Source organism: Lampetra planeri, chromosome 3, assembly GCF_965212315.1.
Source record: "Lampetra planeri chromosome 3, kcLamPlan1.2.h2, whole genome shotgun sequence".
NCBI classification, from domain to species: Eukaryota; Metazoa; Chordata; class Hyperoartia; order Petromyzontiformes; family Petromyzontidae; genus Lampetra; species Lampetra planeri.
This window is the reverse complement of record NC_136109.1, coordinates 28,078,615-28,099,311: the sequence shown is the minus strand read 5'-3', so window position 1 is coordinate 28,099,311 and position 20,697 is coordinate 28,078,615. Positions and strand designations below refer to the sequence as shown.

The following is a 20,697-nucleotide window of genomic DNA, read 5'->3' as shown; positions in this document are numbered from 1 at the left end:
GGGGAGGTGCGGGACCAGTTCTGATATCGCTCGCCACCGATCGATCGATGCCTTGGCCAGGAATGGAACTCGAACCGCCTTCTATCGCAGCTGCAGCGCGCTAACCGCAGCGTCAACGCTCCACCACCACATTCGCACACAAAAACAAAGATCCCCCGTCTAGCCTTAATAGATTGCTGCGGCAAGTGCTATTAGCGAAGCAAGCAGAAATGAAGGCCGGTACGGCAAACGAGGGGGTGGGTGGCCAGCACCACGCCCGGCCGCCTTTGTCTCACCCAGTGGCGATGTTTACACACCGCACAAGGTACTCATTTGAGGCTGTGTCGACCTAGGGGAGGCCCAGGACCGGTTCAGATAATCGTCACTGGCGTTGGCCGTGAGCAGGAATGTAAATCGGGCCGCCGAGTTCGTAGCGCAGCACGCTAACCGCTACACGTGCACACACACGTGCACACACACGTGCACACACACGTGCACACACACGTGCACACACACGTGCACACACACGTGCACACACACGTGCACACACACGTGCACACACACGTGCACACACACGTGCACACACACGTGCACACACACGTGCACACACACGTGCACACACACGTGCACACACACGTGCACACACACGTGCACACACACGTGCACACACACGCACACACACGCGTGCGCGCACACACACACACGCGTGCGCACACACACACGCGCGTGCACACACGTGCACACGCGTGTGTGCGCGCGCACAGCCGGCAGTATCCACTCGGGGACAGACCTTTTTAAAACGCTTCTTGGACTGACGTGCAGCCTCATTTCCTTTGCAGCGGCATCCACTCTCCTTCAAATAATAATGCGTGCTGAATTATACAGCCTGGGTTTCCCTGAAGCAGGGGGCGGCGGGGGTGGTGGAAGGCGGTGCTCCCCACACCCCCCCCCCCCCATTTCAGCAGCCGTGATGAGCTCCCCGGTGGCTCGCTAGCTGGGGTATTGGCTGGCAGTCACGTTTATATCTTGGCTTCTTGCAAACAGCCCGCGCACATTTGTTCGGCGTGGAATTCTGTCCGGGTTTTTTTTCTTCCTCCATAATAATAATAAAAAAAAGCATTTCGTTAAAACCAAGACAATATGTTAAGGGGCTGCGTATATATATACATTGTTGTTGTTGTTAGCCTCGTACAGGTGCCGGTGGTGTAATTCACACTCATCTCTACCGGCAGGGACGAACGTGTTCGCTAGAAAAAGACGCGAGCGTTTGGAATTTTCGGGAGCGGAGAAGCCGATTCGTTCCGTAACTCGACGGGCCCCCGATGGGAGGAGGGTGGGGGGGACGGGGGTTAAGAGGGATGGGGGGGAATAGGTGCCAGGTGACAACTCAGGTGTCGGAATAGGAGCGCGCGGCGATGGTAATTAAAGTAACGCTGCCAATCAGACGACCTTACCCAAACACGCAGGCGCGAGATACTAATTAAGTAAGAGGACATCAATCAATCGACCGAAATTGCACGGGTGAAAGAAAAAAAAAGTCGCTCATTAGCACGAGGCGAATGGAAATTCCGACGTAAATATTTAAAGTGGTAAGCCCGAAAGAAAAAAAAAATCCGTTATGGGAATGACTTCCCCCATGCGTGCGTGGAAAGAGAGAGAGAGAGGGTGCGTGGCTGCTCTGGTCTGGGGGCATTGTTAGTGGAATATTGCTGCACGTGCCGTTTCTTTTCCCACCCTCATTGCCAATGCTGGAACTATTCAGCACTTCCTCCGTACTACGGCAGCAGTCGGAGCAAACAACTATCTCGCCTTGCAACTCCGTGTGAGCTCCTAGCACGGTGGGTTGGTGCGCCGTGGTATCGTGAGAGGTGGAGGCCACTTGGGGAGGCCCTCATCATGGCGGATGATGATGATGATTATGCAACTTGATGGCCAAATGGTTATAGCAATTACCATAATATTTATTTACACGAGCTAAAAGTTTGGATTATCTCCCCTTATTCGACACGTGGCCATTCTCCAGGCACTCTGCTTTCCTAACCCAATTAAAAATGTATATTTGAATAGAAATTGGCCAATACAGTAGGCAGGGGCCCTCCTGAAAATTGAGGTGAGGGCTTCTAGGACGAAGAATGAAATCGGTGTGACCGTTATGGGTGGAGGCGGTGCCCACACTGCACCCAGCCATCCGAATTCGAGTCTCAGCCACGGCTGCTGACGTCTAGTGGCGAGCGATAACCCGCAAAGTTCCGACTTCACCAGCTCATGCTGACCAGCACTCGCGAAGCCTTTGGTCAAATAACGATCGCGACTGGCTCGTCGCCATTGGGTTTGTCCGTCAGCCGGTTTAACAAAGGCATTGTACGTTTCCTGACGATGCAGTTGCCATTGTTGCCACTTCAATGCAAGGACACATGGGACAGACGCAAATGTGGCTTCAGTCACGTTGCTGCACCTGACCCCGCTCTCAGCAGGCGACGGCTGCATTTTTTCTGTCGCCCATTCCTCCAGCGGCGCTGCGGACACGCGCACGCACACACGCACGCGCGTGCGCACACACACACACGCATGCGCACGCACGCACACACACACACACGCAACGATCGGCCGCTTCAGGTGCTCCCGCTGGAGCCATGACACGCACGACTTCATGCGCTGCCCCCAAAACGAGATGTCAGGTCACTGTTGCCCAGCCTCCCGTAGACGTGGCAGAGAGAGAGAGACCCGGGGCATCGATTGTGTCTGCCGCGCCTCCTCCCTATTGCCGTTCCATCCATGTTCCTCATCCCCCCCCCACTCCCCCCACGTCTCCATACCGCTCCGCGCAGACCCCTTTCCATCAATTCCTCCCCACACCTCAACCTCTCCCCTATCCTCTTCCCTCCCTCTTCTTCCCTCCCTCTTCTCTCTCTCTCGTGGATGTCTCTGCTATGAAGAAGGGCCATCATTGTCCGAAATGCCACCTATTTGTTTCCATTGTGTGATGGAAGCATGTTTCCATTTTTTGAGCGGCATTGTATTGGACAGATGTGTTGAGATCGCGGTAATTGTGCTTGCGCGTCACTGCTAATGCAGCAGTAGCAGCAGCATCGTCACAATTATATTTGTTTCATTCTCCGCAGACCGAGGTCGTCGTCGCCTTCGTCCCCACCATCAGCCATGATCAATCCGCTGCTGGACGAAGGCCTCCCAATGAAGTCACCACGCCGAGATTTGCCACGGGCTGACCTCGGCGCCTCTGGGATGGGCAGGAGACGCTCGATCGCGTCACCTTCTGAGCCGCAGCTAAAGGTAAAGGCGCGGGTGCAACGCGAAGGCTTTGGACACTCCTGGGGGAAAGGGGGGCTCTGTATGTGCGCGCGCGTGTGGGTGTGCCACTCGACCCTAATTCACACTGACACACGTTGCGCGGGCGACGTTGGGATCGCAACCAAAATAGCTTTTTGCCCAACGGTACCGGGACCAGCCACGGCGGCTTCTCCTGTCGGAAGTTTTAGCTTCGTTTGACTCTTCATCATCCTCGTCGTCGTCCTCGTCGCTAGCCGACGGGGGGAGGGGGAGGGTGAGGGGGGGAGACGGGACGGGCGGTGCGGGTGCGGCAAAACGCCGCCGTGCGTCCACTCGGACGGCGCCGATTCTTCGGAGGCATTGGGAACGACCATCGCACCGACGATTGCGATTTGATTAAAGCGTTTTGTTTCAATGGGCATTAGTTTATCGCGCGTGGCTCAGTTTCACCGCTTGCTTTGCGAGGAACCCGACGAACCCCTGCGAACTGCACACCACGTGTGACTTGAGCTCGGTTGTCCGTAGAGTCATCCGCACATTTTGTTAAGTTTTACTTTGTGCTGCACACTTGGAAAGGAAATCCATTCGTCATCCCACCACCGGCGGTATTGAGCAAGTGAGTGAAATTCCGCTGCAAAGGCCCATTCCTTCAACGGGACAAACAACACCAACTTCCCATCAAGCACCGCAAGCCTCCCGAACGTTCGTAGCGACCGTGACGACCGCGACGATGATAGTGGTGTTGATGCTGATGATGCTGATGCAGGCAATGAGGTGACACAGTGGCAAGGATTCGAACTCCTCGTGCGCCTCAACGTCGTGAGCTCGGGACACAACATCTGTCCGGTTTTAAAACCCAACCCACGTGAATATGTCCACTCCACCACCTCTTCCCATTGCGCCGTTCGTACCAACCGATGCCCTCGCCACGTAACGCTCACAGCTGCGCGATACCAGAGGGGCCATTCGTAGCATCGATATAAAAAAACACGGCTTTTTTGTTGTTGTTGTTAAACGGTAATGACCCTAAAGAGGCCCATTGTTGCTCCAGACTACATCCCAGTAATCGCCTCCTTGAACAAAAAAAAAACCCCCAGCAGCTAATAAAGCACGATCCTGCTAATGGCGCGGTAATGCCGACTCGTTTCACTCCTGTGCCATTAACGGCGAGTGACTGACAGAGGAATACTTCGCTTGAAAGGCGTCAGATTAGGGGCCTAATTGGGTGTAAAATCGCAACGACTTCGGTCCGCGCTCGCTCGGCGGCGGGATTAGGAAGTGGGGGTGGGTGGGAGGGAGGCGAACATCGCGCGAACGTCGCAATCGCCGCGGCAGAACGATAATCCCCACCGAGCCGAACTCACGACTAGCGGCGGAGTGACGACGTCTGCACCCACCCACCCCCCCGGGCTCCGTTCCGCTACGTAAACAGCGCGCGGCGCTGCCACCACCGCCGTTCGTCAGGCCCCGCGCGTCAAATTAATCAGCGCCAAAAGAACCGGCGGATTCGTGGCAACCCCGAGCCCCCTCTCCCCCTCCTCTCCCACACCCCTACCGATCATTTAATCAAAATACAACCGCGTCGCTCCACGCGCGCATGCAAGAAGGTCGTGGGTTCGACCCCGACCCCGATGCCTGCTGTCATATTTGGAGTTCGTGTGTCTCTCTTCCCCAGGTCGCGTGGATTTTTGTTTAATCCGGATCCTCCGCATTAAAGAATCAAGATTTTTATAAAAAATTGAGAATTTGACTGATATAAAGTTCCACGTCATGATGATGAGCTCACTTGGTTGGGCTATCATTTGTGATGGCTAGGTCGCTTCTGAAAAAGAACCACACAACTCAATGGGCCTTACTTGGTACAAAGAAAAATAGTAGTAGTAGTAGTTTGGGCACGTGTTGTGCGTCGTTCACAGCCAGTGAGCCCGCGAGCCTCACTGCCCGACCCGCTGTGGGGTTGTCCCAGCGGGTCAAGGTGACAACCAGGAGAGAGAAAGAGAGAGCGTTTTGTCAGACGAGGTCAAAGAGGTTGCGAGCAAACGGGAACCTTTCGGAAGGCTGTGGGGAGCGCGCGCCACGGGAACCGATACTTTATCCTGGGCAGGTGCCCCCCCCCCAACCCCACCCATTGCCCCCGACGTCCCCGGCCCACACCAATACCTTTTATTTATCCCAGGCACTGCCACCCCCACTCCCCACTCAAATCTGGGGTGGGTAATGAAAATGAATGTGCCGTGCATTGTTAATGACCGACCAAGCAGGGCCGCGTCATCTTCGGCATGAGTAATGCGGCCGGCAGCGAGAAGGAGCAGCAATCGTCCGTGCTGCTGGTGTCAGCGTGACACCCGCGCACGGACCACAGAGACGCCGTGGTTCTGCAAGGACTCGGGAATTTTAGACTAAGGAGCCGTGCGATGTTTGCATCGATACCAGCGTGTAGACTACACAAGACAGCAGGGTTATTTATTGATGATCAGCCTGCAGATTAAAGTGCCACACAGACTGCATTGCAACCCGAGGATAGGATAGAGCCGCGGGCGGTGGCGTCTACGCTGCTGCACGTGGCCGCCTGTAACCCAGGCCCTGTGGAGGCAGCAGCCAGGGTTGGTGGATCACCGCGCAGATGTTGTGAAACTCCCTTCGCGTAGGCGTCGAGGTGCCCGCAGGAGAAAGCAGTACAGCAAGTGGACCAATCGCCACCACTTTCAGTCTGTACGGGGGCATAGAGCGTCGGCCCCGTCGCGCGCTCGCGGGGTTTTCTCCGCGTGCTCCAGTTTCTTCCCGTGACGTTAGGCCCGACACGTCGGGACCGACGGTTCCAAGCGCAAGCCGACGTCGGCTCAACGTCGGCAAGTTTTACTGGGTTGCTTCGAGCAGGGGAAACACCGTCGGAGTCCGCTGAACGCGATGTGTGTTTGTGGGAATTGTCGTTGTCTGCTGAACGGGGTTGTGTGTTTGGAGGGGGGGGGGGTGAGGTTGTTGTAGGGAGCGGTGGTGTTGCGGTTAGCGCCGCTGCGCTATGAACCCGGCGGCCTGAATGCGATTCCCGCTCACGGCCAACGCCAGTGACGATTAACCGTACCGGTCCTGGGCCTCCCCTAGGTCGACTCAGCCTCAAATGAGTACCTGATGCGGTGTGCGAACATTGCAACTGGGGAAACAAAGGCAGCCGGGCGTGGTGCTGGCCACACACCCCCTCGTGTGCCGTGCCGGCCTTCATAGGTGCTCGCTAACGGCACTTGCCCCAACAGTCTGTTAAGGATACACGGGGGTTCTTTGTCTGTGTTGTTGTCGGGGAATCGCACGCGAGGCTGTGATGAACGCACATTTTGATCGCCTCGGCACCGACAGATGAAGCGTTGTGCGTTTAATTATCGCTTGTGGAATTTATAAAACAAAGGCAGTAATCCAGGTTTTTATTTCCCCAAGGCAACCAAAACATCTGCTGACATTTTATTGGGGAAAAAAAATCGACGCACATATATTTTTAAAAAATGCACACGTAAATGCCTTTTCGAAATAGCCAAATGTAATGGGTGTATTATAACCAATTGGACAATACGTAATTGTATAGTGACGAGTAGTTGGTCATAAAAATAAAAATAAAAACGACCACTATTAATAAAGATGCTAAGTGCTTCTATTTTCATCATGCCAGGTGGGTCTGCGGCCGAGTGAGCGGCTCGCAATAGGAAGGGCATGAGTTCAACTCCTGAGTGGAGTTTGTCTCAGCCCATCATCTCTCTGGGGTCTATAAAGTGCAGCACCACTTTGCGGGGAAGTCACCAATGGTTGTCCCGTATAGAGTTTTGTCCCGTGGAGAGGTTTCCCCCCTCCCTGCCCATAGGAATGTGGAATTCCCACTCCAAGCTCAGGGTTGTAAACTGGATGGGCGCACCAATGCCTCAATGTTCATTTGGGCAGGACATTGCCTGGGCGTGGCAAATCTGGAGGTCGGTATGTCTGGAGGACCCATCCTAGACCACTTCACCAAAATGAACAAAAAATGAAGTGTGATTTGAATACTTATGGTATGGAGGTTACACAAGGCATCTCTTAGCGGATAGTACCAGCGTCTCAGACCCGGTGCTGCTTACCCACTCTATCATTTATAATATCTCAGCAAGATGGGAGCCCCCGTTTTAAAACCATACGTTGGATAAGAATACATTGTTTATGTGTTTCTCTCTTGATCCGGTCGCATTGCCTCACGAGCCGAGCCTTGAACGTGATTGTGCTGGATATGGCGATCATTATTTAACCTTACTGTGGCAGATATTACAATCGCACGTGCCCCTGTACCGTTCCCGTTCCGTTGTGATGTGCGCTGAAATAAAAACGGATTGATTGATCACGTGGGTTTCCGTGGATCGACACGCCGCACGAACAGTGGGGAGGGACACTGCGCACAACGGGCACGGAAGGGAGCTGTTCATGTGTTTCCTTTAATCGAGTTGCCATTGACCACAATTCATAACCAGGAGAGGATTATCGGCATAGAAGAAAATGAATGTGCTGAACCTGGACTTGAACAGGAACAGAGGATCTACATCATGGGACCTCCTTTGCCAGTATCAAAATATGATAATAGGGTTTTCCCCTTTTTTTCTGGAAACAAAACAGGTGTTAAGATGTTAAAACACCAAACTGAAACCTTTTACAAGGAATCATGTCTGCATTAACCACAATACTTGTGGTCAGAATGCAAACAACAAACATACTCTGATAATATATGCATTGTCTTTGAGACTGATTGGTCCACACCAGAGACAGCTTTCTTTTAGTACGCCTTTTGGCGTCCTCTGGTCTGACACCGTTTGAGACGAGGCTCAAAAGAAAGCTGTCTCTGGTGTGGACCAATCAGTTTCAAAGACAATGCATATATTATCAGGATGTTTTTTTTTGCATTCTGACCACAAGTATTGTTGTTAATGCAGACATGATTCCTTGTAAAAGGTTTCAGTTTGGTGTTTTAACATCTTAACACCTTGCCAGAAAAAAAGAGGAAAACCCTATTATCAGGAACCGAGCGGTTTGGAAGTAAAAAAAAAAGGCATGTTCGTGATAGAGGGGCGGAGGGGTGAGGAGGAGAATTCCAGACCTTGGGGGCAACAGCTGGAAAGGAGCCACCATCCCTTAGCTCCGAGTATTGTTTGCGAGTTTCGCCAGAAGGCACTGGTCGCTCGAGTGTGAGAGAGCGCGTGGGGGGCTGGAGCAAGCGCCAGGTGAGAGGTAGCAGAGTGCGCGGAGCCAAGTGGAGAGAGAGATGAGAGGCGCGAGGCCAGAGAGCGAGTGCGATCCCGCGGCTGATCCGGTACTGGATTGTGGGCGAGTCAGCAGAGGGGAGGGTCGCGGCGCGAGCGACGCGACCCTCGTTGAACGGGGCGCGGTCCGAGCGACGGTTTAATCCGCTCCGACGACGATGACGACGACGCCGAGGCGGTCGGGAGGCGCTCGCCACCACCCCCCCTGCTCGCCCCTTCCCGCGCGCCGTTTAAGGCAGACCCGGTGGGAGAGGGCACGGTGAGCGGCGGCCGAGAAGGGGCGCAAGCGAGGGAGGGATCCGGGCAGAAGAGACGCCAAGCACAGCGCACGATCAATGGGACCAGACATCTGCCGTCAGCCTTCTATTTGAAGCTCAGCGGCGGGGCGCTGAGGAATTGTTGTTGGGATTGGTGTTAGGTGGGAGGGCGAAGCAGGAGAGCCCGGAAAATATCAGGCAGGCTCCCCGGGGGAGCGAGCGAGCGGATACAATCGCGCTGGCAGGACGCATGTTCTTCTGTCAGAGGCATTGGCCACGGATAACAGCCGCGCTAACGGCCACAGCAACCCCCCCCCCCCCCTTTCATCCGGAACCACCCGGGCCTCATTAGCTACGCCGTGTTCCTCTCGTTTTCCACCGCCGGCACCGCCGTCGCCACCGCCCCGCCTCTCCCTCCGGCGTTTACCCAGCGAACGCGGTTGCCATGAATATTGATCAGAGGGAGAGCCTGCGATGAGGGCTTCCGTCCATGCCCAGAGGAAGGGGGGTGCGTGCGGCGATGGACGCCCCCGCATCGGGCCGCAATTTGAGGGATCAGAGCGCGTGGCCCCGCGACCACGGGGATGTGATTAGGTCGCGACCTCCGAGGTCGCCCGCCGAGACCAAACGCTGCCGTGGAGAGGTCTCGAGACGACGCCGCCGCCGCCGCCGCAGCCGCAGCAGCAGCAGCCGCACGCCGCCTCCCTCTGCACCCTCAATCCCTCGATGCCACTCCGTAAACGCGTCTCTCGCTGTGTGCTCGTCACCAAACAAAGCGCACACTCGGGTGCGCGCTCGCTCGCTCGCCAACAGAACAGGTTTTGGTTGGTTTTGGTGGAATTGTAACTGTTAAAAAACAATTATGATATGATACGCCATGTTATATGAGGTATTTGGCAAAAAAAATCCTTCTCTGAGATTTACAATTGTAAGTTTGACTGAACACTTTTCTGTAGCACGGCGACTGAGAAAGTGCAAATCCCCCGCCCGTGCTGCGTTGTTTAAAACGATCACTTGTAGAGATGTCAGAAGTAGTTCGACGGTACCTGCCTCGACAGGCCGTCCTCCAAGACGGGAGCGGCGCACAGACATTCTGGCGCGTGGCGTGAAGCTGACGAGATCAAGAAAGCATCGCCATCGTAAATGCTGTGAGACCTCAGCAGCGGGCGAGGCTCCAGCCGCCGGCGCTTGAGTCGACCCACGTCGGTGGCACGGCAGCAGAAGGCGAGCCGCGCTCGTCATCAGACAGTCGCGAGGTCAAATCCCAGTCGACGATCAACTGGCGAAGGTCGATCACTGTCCGATGGAAAAAGCTCGCCCCTTGGCATAGCAATGTGGAACTTTCCACTGCTGGCTCGAGGCTGTGGACAGGGAGCCGAGGGCTGACCCCCCCCCCCACCCCAGGCTCAGCTGAGCCGGGGAAAACAGCGTACACTTTTTTCCCAATCTTCTGGGTTTAATACCGAGGGGGGCTGCAGGTGATAAACGCACGGAGCCGTTGACAGCGCGGCGGCGCTAATACACCCGGGGTGGTAATTGTGGTTAACCTCGCTCCGTGGGCACGACGCGGTGAGTGGGGGCTGTTCGGCGTGGCAAGGGTTGGGGGGGGTGCGCGGGGGTGGGGGGGAGCTGCAGTGAACCGGAGGGCCGCATCGTCCGGTCTCCTTCGCAGAGAGAGACGGCGTCGCCACTCACGTTTCGCCGCTTAAAAGCGAACAGAATTTATATTCGCGGCCAGGCATCAAGAATGCCCGTAGCAGCAGAAGGGGGGCCCGCGTCACTCTCCTCTCCGCAGGCGGCGATGGAAGTCACGTGGGATCAGCGCTCTGCTCTGCGACGCGGCCTTCATGTCCTCCCCTTGTGGACCCGGTAAAAGGGGGGCTGCCTTTTATCGTGTTCTTTTTGTGTTTGTGTGTGCGCGTCCACTCGCGCTTGCTGACATCTTGATGGGGTTTTTTTATTTGTTTGTTTCTCAAAAGATTGCTGAACGTGCAGTTTCCGCTCCCTTTTATGTCCACGTTTGTTCTTCTTTGAGAAGGTTAACGGAAAGTCGCCGTTTTTTTTTCTTCTTCTCCGTACAAGACGGTTCACGTGACAAAAAAAGACTTTAGGTGCAAAAGTTATTTACGGTATTTTGTGTGTGTGCGTTAAGGACATGAAGGACGCTACTGGGCAGTTGGAGGCAGACGCACTCCAGCAACAACGGAGGGCGGAGGAGCGACGCTCACAACAACGAGCGGAGTGCCGGGTGGCTGAAACACAGCACGTTGATACAGTAGGGGGGGGGCACAGGCGGTGCATCGGCCAGTCATCTCGGTCATTCAACCCATGGCACTTCGGTCTGTCTCGTGACCTCCTGCCCGTGTTCGACACTGCACGTGGCCTTAAAGTGCACTTAGCCTGGCACACGCGCCTTAGTGACGTCAGCGCCACTTAGGGGCGAGTGGCGGTTGTTGTTGTGCGTTAATTTATGTACAAACCGAGTTGTTCACTGAGTTGCGAGCCGGAGAAACGATTAGTGGCTTGGAAATATTCAAAGTGTGAACACGGAGACCGTGAAAATGAATGAAATACCGAGCAATGTGACTCAAAAGGCAGAGTCTGGATTGCACACGGCCAGGGCAAAATGAACCACGGTACCGCCTGCAATACCAGAGACTCTTAGCAGACTCGATTGTGAGAACAAAGCCCACCTCGCGTTATCAAGCACCGATTGTCATCCCCGAAATACAACACGACGCAATACGCAGTATCGGCCAACCGGCATGAAAAGTATACAAAATCTGGATATGCGGAAATCGAAAAAAAGAGAGTTATATAATAATGAAGGTGTGTTCGCGGTGGCCTATCTGTCGAGTGTGCAGGCGGTGTAACTGCACCGAGCCCCGTGCGTCGGAAGGGCCCAGGTGCCAGGGTATGAAGAGCGTCAAGGGTGGAATTTGCACACCAGGGCCCATGCCATCCACGCTACGCCACTGCGTGTTAGTAACGAAAAATTAATGTCCATTGTTGGAGAACCCACGCCGCTAGAAAGTGGTTAACCCTTACACCCATTACTGTCAAGTACAAAGGCCTCATCTGCTGAGGGATGTTTTGCCCTGCGGTTATATTTCAATCTATGCAATTATTACAAAACCAGATAAGAACGTAGACGGTATACGCTGCTATGCATGGCCACAAACAAATACATTTGTGGCCATGGTTCCCCCGAAGCGCTCGCAGTAAACAACCCGAGCCTTGAGACCGTGCCACGACTTGCCACTTCGGGTTGCCACCACGGTGGAGAGATGTTAACTACCTCACTTGGTATACAGGGTGTCGTGGTTTCGATCCCGACCCTGAGGCCTGTATATTTTGGGTTTGCGTGTTCTCGCCGTGTTCACGTGGATTCTTCTCCGGGCCCTCCGGCTTTCCACCCAGATTTGACAATCAACGCGCGTTTAGAGTATTTGGCGACTGCACATTTCCACGTGATAAGCCACTTCATTGCGCTGACATTTGTGGCCAAATAGTTTCTGAAAAGAGCTACGTAGCTCAGTGGGCCTTTCCTGGTAAAAATAGAAATAGTTCATCGTTTTTTTCGAATTCATCGTTTAAAAAAGAAAACCACGGCATGCCATGGGAAGAGGAATCTCTCTCTTATCGGAAGAGGTGAGAACAGGTTGCAGATACATCGTCTCGCGTGGCGAAGTCGTATTATTATTATTATCATCATCATGATCATTACGCACCCGACAAAAACCAGCTCTATTAATGCCCGGTTAAGACTTACGCATTAAACCAGGACGACCAACTCATAATTCTGGGAAAACCAGGACAGGTGGCAACTCCTGGGTGCCACACGCGCAGAGCCCACTGCCTCCTTCTCCTCCGCGTTGTCCCACCGCTCGCCGGCTCCCCGCACAACGGCCACGACAGCTTCTCGCCCCGACGTGGGAGTCCTCATTTATTTATTTTCAAATCAAAGTCATCCGCAATCCTCCCTGGAAATTAATTTAATTAGAGGTTGGCTTTGTACTTGGCTTTTCTTTTTTAACGGTCTTCTATTGTCGCCCGCAGCGTCTGCTGTCGCCAACTCGTATTGCGGCCGCGCGCGGTACCGCTTCCCTCCGAATCCAGGGACGGTGGGGGAGGGGTTCGAGGTGACCGGGGGGGGCGGGGAGGGGCGTAAAATTCCCGCAAAACCCTCAGCTCGGTCACCTGAACCGCGTCGCGTTCAGCAGGTGGCGAGGCTTATTAATAACCGCACGCGCGGGCGATCGTGCGGCGAGGAGTTGTGGGGGTGGGCGGTGGAGGAGGTGGGGGTGGAGGCGCAGGGTAGAGGTGGGGGGTTCTTGGCTGGTGCCTGGGCCCACCGCAGAATCAGCAACAGCGCGCGCACGCGACCCGCGCTGGCGGCCAGATCGCCGAGGGAGAGAGACTGTCGCCGTTCTGCCAAAAGTGCTCTCCAGGAAATTCGAGACAAAAGGGCGAGCCCGCGATGTAAACGCTCTTAACTAAAAAAAATATTTTTTTTGTGTGTGTTCACATTTCGCCGGCCGCCGTGATATTACGGGGAAAACCTTGAAGGCCCCTTTCAGCGGAGAGAGAGGCTGCCCTCGGAGCCATGATTTACGGGCGCTGGTTTATTCCTTCACATTTCTCTCTCGAGTGCAATGAAATTAAAATAATGATTAGGTTTCAGAATGATCACGATTTTGCGAGGATATTACATCTGCAATGTTTTTTTGTTCGGTTTGCACGGCACTGCATCACGAGCGAACGCAATTACGCAACGTACAATGCGCCGTCGAACTACACGCTCTGTCAGTAGCAAAACGAGCCATTAATCATGTATGTGATTATTAAATACCAAAGTAATAGCCAATAGGAAGGGAACTAAATGTATGATGGAATTAGAAGTCCCCTACATTAGTTATGTTGCTCGCAGCGTTCGTGCGATTCGGCGCGGAAGCCCGGAGCTTGCACGGAGCTAAAAGTGGACCAGATAAAAAAAACTAAGAAGGTGACAGCATGGTTCGTAATAACGAGCAGGTTGCTCACGGAGAATACTGGGTGATTCAGTGGGCAGGCCCGAGCAGGCCCACGACACAATGCCGTAGCCTCCATACACGATGCAAACGTGGCATCAGCCGCAGTGTTTCGCGCTGGCGAGTGAAATCTGAAATTGGTCCCGCGACTACCATCTCTCTTTCTCTGGCGCGGTGAAGCACGGCCCAGCAACCTTTGTGACTGCCACGGGGTGGGGAGGTCTCCAGTCGACAGTGGATAGCAAAAGGGATATATATATGAACATTAGTCTGCTGTTTATTGTTACGTACAAAAGACAAACGTCTTTCAGACATTCACACGGGCGCACGCGTGCCACCTCAATGGGCACCTGCCACGGATACGTCATAGCCAAGGCCCACAAGCCCTGAGGGCTGCAATGCATTCTGCCGTCGCAGCACGAGGCACGCCGCAGCGAGACCGGGCACACGCGCACGGGGTGATGTGTGAGCGGGCTGCATCGTGCGGCCGACGTATGGTCTATATGCACATTGGGGTTTGTATTACGTAGAGGAACAAGTCGCATTGTGCTAGCCCATGCTAACGAAGCTGGACTGGGGTGACGGTGGTGAGTTGGGTGGGTGGGTGAAGGGGGTAGCGAGAGAAGATGAGATTGGCCCCGTATCGTCTAATCGTCCTGTACGCGTGTGCACGAGCTGGCGAGCGAGCGGGCGGGCGAGCGAGCGAGCGCCACGTCCGATTAAAATGCACCACGCGACCACAGCGACAGGACCCTCCATTACACGCGGGCGGGGAGAGAGACGAGGAGGGGTGGGGTGGAGGGGGCAACGGCTCGGCTCAGATGCACGAGATGGCTCTCCGTGTTTGTCTGATGCTGGGGGTGGAGGGTGGCTTGTGCTGGCTGGGTGTGGTGGGGGGGTATGGAGCGCGCGGAGAGACAGAGAGTGAGGGTAGAGGAGGTGGAGAGGGGCTAGGAGGGGAGCGTTAGCGGGGCGGGGAGTCGGCATGGGTGGATGGGGGGTGTGGTGGTGGTGAAGACGGGGGGGTAAAGAGGTGCAGAGGTGTGGTGGTGGAGGAAGGGGACGAGGGGGGGGGAGGAGACATCGGTAACCGTAACAGCACAAATTGCACGGCTGGGATTACAGGGGATTGGTGCCGGGATTAGGGTGCAGGCGAGCGAGGCACCCCGCTCCTCCTCCCGCTCCGCCCGCCCCACCATCTCTGATCCCGAACACGGATTACGCTCCAGCGACTGTGGGGGGACACCCCCAAGAAGCACGCGGCCCGCACGCGGCCCGCACGGTCCGCGCTCCTCAATGGGCTCGCGGCCGCGACCATTCGCGGGCGTGCCAACCGCGGGGGAGACGGGCGGACGCGGGGGGGGGGGGCGCGTTTATTGCTTCCCCTCTCTCCAAACGCCCCTCCCCCCACCACCCGAACAGTTTTACGTGAAAAAGAAACACTCGAGCAGCGCAGAGATGTCGTTCTTCGTGCCCCGCAGCTGCACGAAACGTATTTAACGATACGCTTTTGTTGAGATTATATTTTGTGTTACGTGTGATTTGGCGGGGGGGGGGGGGGGGCACGCACTCACGCGTGCGGCCTTGTTCTTTATTTTATAATTGTCTGCACCAAGATTGCTGGCGGTGGAGCGGTGGCGCAGTGGTTAGCGCAATACGCGATGAACCCCAGCGAGCCGAGATTGGGTCGAGTCATAACCCCGAACCGGTTCCTGGGCCACCGCCTCTTCACCAACCGGCATTGACCAGCACGGTGAAGTATGGCGAATCAACGGCCATGAACGCCACAGGGCAAGGAGAAGCTTTCAGTCAGACGTGGACGGGCAAGAGGCTGTAAATTGTTATTTTCTATTATCCTTTCATCATTATGATTGTTGTCGTTGCCACGTTATTTTACCACTGCTATAAATTGAGAGGAGAAATGATTACCCTGTCCCCAAATGCTTATGGATTATTGGGCTGAATCTTCGTTTCATTATGACCCGTGTTTATGTGGGATGAATGATTTTCACGAAATAGCCACTGCCAAATACATGAGCCGTGAAGTATGCATGTTCGGTTATGAACCGATGTTTGTCAATGACGATGCTGAAGTGTGTTTGACCCTGAAATGTTTAATGTCTGCAAATTATACAGTTTCAAGAAGAAGCTTAAAAAAGCAACCATGTCAAGGACGACACTTTCAAGGTCGTGGACAATTTCTCGAGAGGAGCGAGTTGTTTGGTGCCACTTATTGTCCACAACAAAAGCCGCAGTCGCAACGAGGGCGACGGGACGTGCGATATCGGTCATCACGGACGTGCAATTTAGCTCGCGTGGCATTTGTCGCGGTGTTCTTACATCGCAGGAGCTACGATCGCTACGACGGAAGGCGCTGCCGTGTCCCACGGACACACTCCTGGCGTGGAGTTTCGCCGAACGACGGCACGGGGTCGTCAGCGTCACAACTGCCAAGCAGGCAGCTCGTATTCTCCGTTTTAATATGCCGCCCGCAGCAATGACCAGGGCGGCCTGCACGGTTCGCACCGGGGGGAACCTCTGCCACAAAGGGTGAACGCGCTCACGCTGGGACGTGTACACCGCCACGCGATGCGTTTCGTGAAACATTTTTTTTTTAAATGTGTTGCTATCATCCCGCAAGGAAGACCTGCCTCCTCACTTTGTATTTCTGTCTCGCGATTTTATACTTTTAAACGTTACGCACCACCAGATTAGCATCGTTTTTTTCTGCGCTGTGTTTAGTTTGCTGTATTTCTCCCCCACCTCCGATTAGAACGGTTGGCTGCGTACGCTTAGAAATAAGTTCAACGTAAACACATACACAAATAGGATTGTTCTTTCACAAGCAGTAAAATATTTCTTCAAATTAGCTGGAACTGGCGACGCAGTAGTTTATGCACAATGCTATGAAACTGGCAACCTAAGTTCGATCCCTGGCCACGGCTAACAAATGGCGAGTGCCATCTGAACCGGTGCTGGACACGCGGCCTCTTACCAACCAGCGCTAACGAGTGAGGGTGAAGGATGGTCAAACAGCTCCTATGATGGGCACAGCGGTGGGATGCCTTCACCCGTGCAAATTCCACCAATCAGCACAGATGGCTATGTGCGGTGCCAAAGAAGTTCAACATACATACACACACATACGTGTGATGGGAAAGAAACTCCCACAATGCTTTGCACGCCCTCTGTTGCCACGTAGGTGGATGCTAACTCCCACTCCCTATCCCCGCTGTCTTTAAAGGGATTACAGTGCGGCTTGTTGATATTTTCTGGATTCTTCACAGTGACGCTTTGCAGCCTATATATTTAACATTCGGACATATTATTACATAGTTTGTCTCCATTACATTCAAAGCATCCTCCTCTTCGCGGAAAATAGGAGGGGCGGGGGGGGGGCAAGGAAATTGCGCACTGAGATGGAAAGAGCGGAAGGGATGTCAGCTCGCAACCGCACTGCTTCGTCTTCATCACAGCCAGCACTTCATTTCAGGCGCCGGCAACGTTCTTTCGTTTTATTTTTTTTTGTCCTCCCCTTGCGTCGCGCGCGTGAAAGTAGACGCGGCCCATAACCTCCGCTGCTAATTTATTTACGAGGCTCTGCAGGCTACTGGCGTGGACATTCCACCGCTCACCCCCCCCCACGCGCCACACACCACCGTTGCCCCCAGAGCCGCGAATCCGTGTTGCGTCTCTCTCTTTCTCACGTGGCGTCATGTCACGTTTAGATACTTCACCACTTCTGTGCCCGTCTCGAATTGTTTAGGGGAGCACGGCAAGTAGTTCGTCAGACCCACCGTTACTTTTGCGTGACTTTTATCCGTGCAAACAAAACAAAAAATCGACAAATGCCGTTGATCCCGGATGACGCTGCACCACCTTTTCCGGTGTGTGCGTAGGTCGACTCGGCCTCAAATGAGCGACTGGTGCGGCGTGTAAACATCGCCACTAGGGAGACAAAGGTGGCCGGGGTGTGGTGCTGGCCACCCACCCACCCTCTCGTGTGCCGTTCACAGCCTTCATAGATGCTCATCGCTAACCGCACTTGCTCCTACCCTCTGTGAAGGCTACACAGGGGATCTTTGGGGAGCGGCGGTGTTGTGGTTAGCGCGCTGTGCTACGAACCCGGTGAGCCGAGTTCGATTCCCGCTCGATCCCAGCAGAGAATGGAAGCTAAGCGGGGTTGAGCCTGGATTGTGCATAGATGGGAAACCAAAACCATACTTAAATCAGGTGTTGTATCCTTCTGGGGGGGGGGGTGCTACGTTATCAGCAGAGGCCAGTGCATGCAATTGCAATGTTATACGGTACTATGCTCCAACGGCTTTGCTGCCCATCTTCACTAACCAGCACTGGACCAGCATGGTGAAGTATGGTCAACCAACCCCCAACACCCACATAGCTCGACTAGGCCCTCATCCAGCAGTGAATTGAAAATAGGGGTTCTGTGTGTGCGTACGCACGTGCGCAACAACAACACACACCCAGCCGTTCCCAAAACCCAGCTGTAAATGAAATGTTTAAAATCAAGACATCCAACATTCTCCCGTGGCAGCCTATTATTATTGTTATTCCACAGCGAGGGCAGCATATACATCATTCGTGACAGCAACAACAAAAAACAAGCAGATGATATTTTCGCAAACCCCGTTCGAAATGTGTCTATCTGCGAGAATGATAATCGTCAGCACGGGTTTTTTTGGGCTCCAACGGAGGGACACGCGATGGGTTCTCCTCGCGCGAAGTTTACCGTGGCAGCCGCTTCTGCAAACTGGGCCGCAAAAATAAATGACACCCGCGGACAAGTGGCACGGCAACGCTTATCTGCCTCGGGCAACCTCGTCACGACACGTCGAACACGAGTCGAGATATCTCTCGACTTATCCTCGGGTGTTCCAGACAATTCTGATGTTTATTTTTTGCCCCCCCCCCCAACCGCAGTATTGATTAATATTCAATAAGATGCTCAAGGTAGTTTGTACAAAAAAAGTAAGATTAAAAATGCAAATGAAAACGGGGCACATCACAGGGTTAAGGGCTGTTTAATTCAAGCGTAGGTCTTTGGGAGCATAAACTATTAATAGAGCCAAGCCTGTTCGTGCCTTTGACATTTACAGAGAATGTCAGGCTGTCGCAGCATGGACAGAGTGGGCACTCATGTCGCCTGCTGCCGACAGCCCCCCCCCAACCCCCCACCCACCGCACCCCCAAAAAAATCCGCTGCGTTGCCCCCCGTACCCCCCTCCCCTCCCCACGACTCTGCCTCCCCTCCCCCTCGAGTTTCGCGCAGCCCGAGAATCCTCGCAAAGTGTCTCCTCCTGGAGGGCAGTGACGAGCGATGACGAGCGGTGAGGTGGCACGGTGACGTTGTCGAGTCCGAGTTCTCCACCGATAAGTCGACGTCAATGCTGCTCAGGCTGTTGACGAAGCGTGTGAATACACCACAGTGGGCTCGGTTGTACTGTAATGTAGCAGGTAGTTGCGTATATTTAATGTAGTTAGATATTTTTTTTAAAAGCCTCAACATTCGTCAATAGAAGTGAGGCCTACAAAGTCAAAGTATATAATAGGTGATGTTTTGGTTAATGTCCCATCTTCATAGCACATGAGTTTGCTGTGAAGTACATGATTTTGCTATGAAGAAGGCCCATTTGAAGGACCATTGCCCAAAATGTGACCCATTATATAATTTTTCTCTCTGAAAGCCACAGTGCTATTGATGAATGCGTTTAGTTGTTTTCTTTTATATTTGTGCTTGTGCACCACTGCCAATGCGGTGTCACCAAACAATATGCGTAACACACAACGCAGTGCAACTTTTATTTTACATCGCAGCAAGAAAGAGAGAGAGGGAGAGAAATCCGAAACTCAACGTGGAAACAAACGGATCTTAAGTCATGACCTGAACCAGGGCAGAGTCCCAAATCCACGAAAGCTGAAAGAGGAATCCCCGACAGAATAATAGCGAGGAGTTGCAGTGTGCAGTGGAACTCACTCTTGCTCGTGATGAAATGACGGCCGACACTTTGACCATCGCGTCTGCGATCTACCCAAGAAGCCACCAGGAGTCATTCGCCAGTGGGACCCCAACCTCCCCCCCCCCCAACTCCCAGCCACCGTGCGGCCCACGCGAGGTAGAAGTCGCGCTTGGCCGTGGCCAGATCGCCGATGGCGCGAGTGGGCAACTCTCCGCGCTGTCAAGTGAGTCAAATCTTTGTTTGCGACCTTGTAAGATTACAAGTCTCTTCTTCGAGGGGGACCGAGGATGCAGACAATTTTTCATTAAATTATACGAGACATACTCTTAGGTTTTTTCGGTAAAGTCACGTAGGTAAAAAATAAAATTAAAATTAATAAAAGTCAAATTAATTGTAAAAACAATTTTTACCTACGTGACTTTACCGAAAAAACCTAAGAGTATGAAATCCTTGCAGTCACGAAAGCTTCAAATCTAGAATTATACGAGACAGCCGTTAGGCATAATAATAATGTGAAATTGTGTCCCCTTTGCTAATCCACCGCTGGAGAAAGTGTCTCCTCCCTATATCATGTTGGTCACGGGTGCTGTTTCACCATACTTCACCAAACTAGTGAGTGCGGGTTGGTGACGGGTGTTTTACAGCTCGGGACTTGCTCAGATGTCGCTCGCCACTGACCCTTAGCCGTGGCCGTGAATCAAACTCAAGTGGCCGGCTCCACGATGCAGGGCGTGCTGAACTGCGCCACCGCTCCACCCCCAATAACCACATGGCTGTTATTCACTTTAATTTGAAAACGATTTCAAAACTATTCAAAGGAGGAAAAGATGAGACCAGCAGCTGCAGTTCAATGGAGAACAGCGGTTGCCTACGAATATGAATGACCCCGCAATGCTCAATC

General features: G+C 53.6%; 1 long non-coding RNA gene across 1 annotated transcript; it reads left to right on the top strand.

Annotated features, from left to right (window-relative positions):
- Positions 1-1,692: 1,692 nt before the first annotated feature.
- Positions 1,693-12,239, top strand: LOC144717369 (uncharacterized). Its single transcript, XR_013585089.1, has 3 exons — positions 1,693-1,817; positions 3,102-3,270; positions 10,941-12,239. It is a non-coding gene; the product is annotated as an uncharacterized LOC144717369 (long non-coding RNA).
- Positions 12,240-20,697: the final 8,458 nt, after the last annotated feature.